Source organism: Oratosquilla oratoria, chromosome 24, assembly GCF_046742065.1.
Source record: "Oratosquilla oratoria isolate Oo_2021 chromosome 24, ASM4674206v1, whole genome shotgun sequence".
Taxonomy (NCBI): Eukaryota; Metazoa; Arthropoda; class Malacostraca; order Stomatopoda; family Squillidae; genus Oratosquilla; species Oratosquilla oratoria.
Window position 1 is genome coordinate 59,220,224 of NC_134800.1, and position 6,000 is coordinate 59,226,223.

The 6,000-nt window shown below is 43.3% G+C and overlaps 1 protein-coding gene across 1 annotated transcript in view; it reads left to right on the plus strand.

Annotated features, from left to right (window-relative positions):
- LOC143038686 (protein phosphatase PTC7 homolog) overlaps positions 1-6,000 on the plus strand; it is a 104,742-nt gene that overhangs the window by 23,440 nt on the left and 75,302 nt on the right. The gene's annotated exons all lie outside the window — the stretch shown is intronic.

A 6,000-nucleotide genomic window follows, 5' to 3' on the forward strand; every position in this document is an offset into this window, starting at 1 on the left:
ATGAGATAATGGGTATTTACTTGTGTGTAAATGTATGTATATATACGTGTGTGTATGATTATTTTTTTCCTACGGGAAGGGAGGATTAAAAACGTCCCGTCTTAGGTATGGGGTGTTTCTGTGAATTCATCTGAAAATGGAAGTAGTATTTCTTTGAATTCTCGTAATACTTCGTTGGGTGTTTGACAAAATGGAGCGAGGGATTTTTTTTTTCTCCTTAGGTAAAGGTAGTTATAATTTTCTTTAAAGTGGGACATGCATGGTTATTATCGTGTGTGGGTGAGAATTTGTTTCTTCAATAACACAAAACTATGGGGAAGGCCTCTTTTGTTGGACAGCGTGGGACAAAGAAGCCTGGCTTGAGAGTATTTTCCTCTTGGGGAAGTGTGACATTTGACAAAAAGACGAGGTTTCTGATCAGGAAACTGTCCATACCATGTTCATCGACATGGCTTTGGGACATTTGAGAAGTGGGTTTCTATTAGCTGCCGTTCGTTAAAATTATTGGGTACGACGGCGCCCTTTGAAAGATAACAAGTCTGTACAGGACGTTATCAGAATCCCTCTTGAGAATTTATTTTTGTAGTAAAGGGAGTCGTCAGCAATTTATTGTATTTCGTAGACAAAACTTAGAAAGGTCTTTGGTCTTTGTAGATGGCAGTGCGGTAATGACGTTTCTTTATATATTTGGTTATTTATTTGTCTTTATTCTTTCAGTTAAAGTGCAAGTGGTATATAATGTACCAGCTTGTTGTAGTGGGGCATCCAGCCTTTTTTTTTTTTTTTTTTTTTTTTTTTTTTCTTCTTCTCTCTTTCTCCCACACACACTCCCACTCTCTCTCTCCCACACACACTCCCACTCACTCTCTCCCACACACACTCCCACTCACTCTCTCCCACTCACACTCTCTCTCTCTCTCCCTCTCCCTCTCCCTCCCTCCCTCCCTCCCCACTGCAGGATGTGGTGTTAGTTGGTAAGACTGAGTTTCGGGTCACCTCTGGTGAAGGACTTTGCTCGGATAGATATGGTGCTGCTGGCGATTCCTTCAACATTGCAAGATCCTCCTCTCCTCCTTTCATGACTGAGTGTCACTCCAATGTTGGGGACGTGGCCCTCCAGTATTTTCCATGTGTAAATGATTTGTTACCCTTCTCTCCGCCTTTGGATTGAATGGTTTTAGATACTTGAGTCAGTCCTAGTAGTTCATGCCTTATGCACAGTCAATCTTGCTGGTGAAGAGTGGACACTGTCAAGTTTCTCTCTCTCCACTATACTGGCCTGTGTAGTTGGCAGCACTATTCAAGTATAGGTAGTACCAGGGTCTTCCGTAGTGTAATCATGCAGCCCTCGTTTCTTGATGAAAATGTTCTGAGGATCCACCCTGATATTATATTATGTATTTATTTTATTTATTTCTATTTGTTTTATTTATTTATTTATTTATTGCACTGTCAACAATTCTGTCAATGTATGGTAAACTTGCCGTTTCAACTCGACATTACTCCCAGTTCTCGCCTTGTTCAAGACGTCACCGTGAGCTGAGGAGTAGCATTAGATGTTATTTGTGAGGCTTCCGCCATGCAACATCAGTTCGAATTTGGAGCAAATTCTTGAAACACTTGTTCCCATATCATACCTCGGGTAATTTATAATTCTTCCATGGGTCCGGTTTACCCAGTCCATCCTGCAGATGGCGCAATTTGGTATTTTCACTCGCTGTCTTGTATACCTGGGTGTGTGTGGGTTTCTGTAAGGGTAATAAACGTAAATCTCTTCTGCTAGATCCGTCAAAATATATTTTTAAACAAACTTAACAAATCTTACAGTTGACGAATTTGTTTTTAGTTGACTAAAACAAGTAAAACTGTGAGGAATATACATTAGAACATAAACGATTTTAAGTTGTTTTTGTTGACTAAAAGAAGTAAAACTATGTGAGGATACATTAGAACAAAAGGATTGTTGTGTTTTAGTGGAAAGGAAAACGGAAATCTTACGTCATCCCCTCGCAAGGGAACCCATGATAGAAAACGTTCCCCTTCCGAAGGCCAAACTTTTATTTATTGAGTGTTCTGAGTGTTTACCATCGTTCTGTTGAACTCCAGGGATTAACATGTTGGATTAAAAGGCGAGAGTGTAGGGTGGGATTATCATCAAGTGGATTGGTAACCGGGTAAGTTCGAAAATTTCCACACAGCATGTCATGTCAGCCAGATTGAAGAGTTACCACGCAGTCTTCCACATAGCCCGTCACATCAGCCAAATTGACTGATGTACATTGGTTGTGCATGGCATAGTCTAAGAGGTTGGACCATGTTCAAGATAATTTTAACCCCCTCTATTTCTGTGGAACAGACTCTTGGCAGTGCTAAATGTGCTGGGACGAAGTGAAGCGAATAATATTGTATTTATTGCAGGGTTGTTAGGTGTGGGACCATGGAGACGTGTTTGCTTCATGATTGACTGACCCGAGTTTTTTTTTTTTTTTAACATAGGCGGGATTGATAGGTAATCTAGAATGCTGTAGCCCCGTTAGTATTAGTTTTGCCTCCTGGATTGAGGGTGCCTGGCATTAGATAGGTAAATGGGAATAAAACTGATTTTATTCTGCTTGCTGGGAATGGTATGAAACACGGTGGTAAATCCGCGAACAATCTTGTCGATTTTCGCTCGATGGTAATATTAGATGGCGCAAGACATGCTTCTACAATGGTTTGCATAAGGTGTTGGTGTTATGAATATATCATAAGTCCTAAGAACGTCAGTAACGACCAATGTTTCACATATTTGTAGAAGAGTACATCATTAGATGAAATTTTAATTTTATTTATTTTTCTTGGGAAGCTTGCTGGCTGAGCTGGTTAGGGCGTCTTTACTTGTGGCGAAGGTCGAGAGGATGGCGGTTCGAATCCTGCCACCGGCGAAATTGAACCAAGGGCATGGTTCATTAAATTCCACGCTACAAGGTCCTCCGTGAGGGTGACCGTTCTAGCTTTCCGATAGGGAGGAGTTTGTGACGTTAAACGATATCATCATTTATTTTTATTTATTCATATTTGTCCATAGATCCTGTGCGCTTTTGCGGGACTAGACTAATAGGTATTCAAATAGGCGAAGGGCTTTTGTCAACCTACACCTCAACAAGACCGATGCAGGCAAGGTCATCATATTATGATAGACAGGACTCTTGGTAAGGGCTTTAAATTCGACAAATTCAGATTTAAAAAGGAATTAGGAAAGAACTGTTTTACCAAGTATATGGTTAACGAATGGAATAGACTTAATCACCATTTATTGAGCGATAAAACAATTGTTTTAAAAGAGGGTTAGATAGTTTTATGGATGGCGTTGACAGGTGGGCATGGAACTTCCTAGTGTGGGCCTTATGGTCTCTTAAAGTCCCCCTACGTTATTATGTAATGTTCTAAGGCTACCTGTACATCCCTGTTCTCCCGTCGGTTGCGACAGAGTAGTGGCTTCGGCCGTAGTGAAGATGAACATGGTGTACGCATGCGTGACGCACCGAGAGGGCGAAGGGGGAAGGGGAAGGGGGGCGTATAGTGTGTGTCTTGGCTCCTATAGAACAGGAAGTGGGGGGAATTCGCTGGGAAGAGGTTTCCTGCCCCCCCCCCCGGGGGGTGGGGAAGTTCTTGTTCAGGTCTGTGTTTCCAAGTGCGGAATGATCTTAATAGAGGTGTTCAAGTGGATCAAAGGCTTTAACAAGGGTGACGTAAACAAGGTCATATTAAGACAACAGGGCAGGACTCGCAGTAATGGATTTAAAATTGGACTGTTTTAGATTTAAGAAGGAAATAGACAAGAATTGGTTTACTAATGGGATCGTCAACAAATGCAATAGACTTAGTAACCATGTATTGAGCGCTGAAACTATCGGTTGTTTCAAGAAACTGTTGGACAACTTTATGGATGGGGATGTCAGATGGCCATGAACATGGAACTGCCTAGTGTAGGCTTTATGGTCTCTTGGGGCTCCGGTGGGTGTATGCAAATCCCGGTCTTGTTCCCCCGGGCATAAGGACCATAGTCGCACGCACAGGAGGAGCTACTCGAGAACTGGGTGACGTCACAAGGTATTATTGTTTGTTTGTTTTGCTGCTCCAGGGGGCATTGTTCTGTTGCCGGGGTCGTGTATTGTCCCTCTGCTACCTGGGATAAGTGGAGCAACCCTGGGTGCATTCAGTGGAAGATGTCGAATCGGGTTGGGCATCTCTGAATATGATTAAGTTCATCATTGCATATCTCTCTCTCTCTCTCTCTCTCTCTCTCACACACACACACACACACACACACACACACACACACACACACACACACACACACAATCTCTGAAAAAAGTGCGAGATTATTACCATGGACTTAATTAGGATCATTTGCCCGTATCGTGGCCTTCGTTAAGACAATTTGTCCGTACCTAGGCCCTAATTAGGGTAATTAACTCTTGCCCTCGCCTTAATGAAGACAGTTTGCCCGTGCTCAAGTGGAAAATAATATGAAGGGTGTAACTTGATTTGTTAACTTGGCCGTGTTAAGCTTAGACGCTGGGTGCTGCGCTCTTGTACAGTGATGCTTGCAGGTGGTAGAATGTGGCGGTGTTGCGTCAGTCATCAACAGCACTTCCGTCCGTCCATGGGACCTTTTTTTCCGCCGAAGAGAACTCGCAGAGTGGGTGAAGGGACATTGGGATGGATTTGTTACACACACACACACACACACACACACACACACACACACACACACACACACACACACACACACACACACACACACACACACACACACACACACACACACACACACACACACACACACACACACACACACACACACACACACCATATATATATAAATATAATATTACAAGGATTACATAGGCGGAGCTTGTACGTGAATTGATGTAGGGGTTTGCATGAAACTGCCACAAACGTCTAAGGAACCCTCACCTTTTGAATGTATCTAAAATGAATGTAAAACCAAAACATCTCTGCAGTGAAGTTTATTTCAACAAAGGGTTGTTCAACATTCCGCGTGTTCAGCGGGCACAGGTGCTAGCTGTGATCCTGTGGGTGCATACTCGGACTCCGGCCAGTCATCGCTTGTTGCCGTGACGCCATGCACCCTCCTCCTCCGCTCACCATCATCATCCTCCTCCTCCACTTTTACTATACACAAGTGAGTCTCTTGACATGGTGAGAGGCAGTTGGATCGACGGCTTCGTGAGCAGACTGTAAACCTGCTTGAGCACTCTTGAGTGCTCGGGAGGCGTGTCTGACTTACTGGCGCTGCGTAGTTGGGTGCAGAGGAGGAAGGGGTCGTCGTCTGTGTTTGTCCACGTGGTTGGCCCAACAACGTCGCAATTGGTTACGTAAAAGACGTGGGAAGGAGGAGGAGGAGGAGGAGGAGGAGGAGGTGATTTGAGCTCCCGCGCCGCCGCCGCAGCGAGGTCCCCCAAGGTAGTTCTTGGACTTATCCAGTTTCGAGTTGCGTTCGTCTGAAAAAAAAAAAAACTGGACTGACTGAGTATATTTGAAATTGTTTGGTTGTTTTGTTACGTATATTCACATGGTAATTTTTAGCATATTTGGGAAGTATCCGTCGTTCCTGTATAGTTTAGATTCAAAGAGGAAGGTTGGCCAGTTCGCGGGATATTTATTGGTAGAAGGCAAATGAATGAATCGGAGCCAGTGTACAGCGCTAAGTCCTTATCACACTGGGCTTCCACGGGTATAACCAGCTCCCACAGTTGCGAGTTCGTTTCAGTGAAAACTACTTCGGTTACAATTTTTTATTTTTCTAACTTCCAAATAACAAATACCCTCTCCGTCATATGTAGCAAAGTTAATCTATGAACTAAGAGATTGTAAACCTATACGAATGTTAGACATACTGTTGAAACGGTCTTAAGAGAAGTCTAGATTTCTGTAAGCGAAGTTGTATTGAAGTTGTTCAGGTGTAAGTTGGAGGTAGGATGAGGGAGGGAA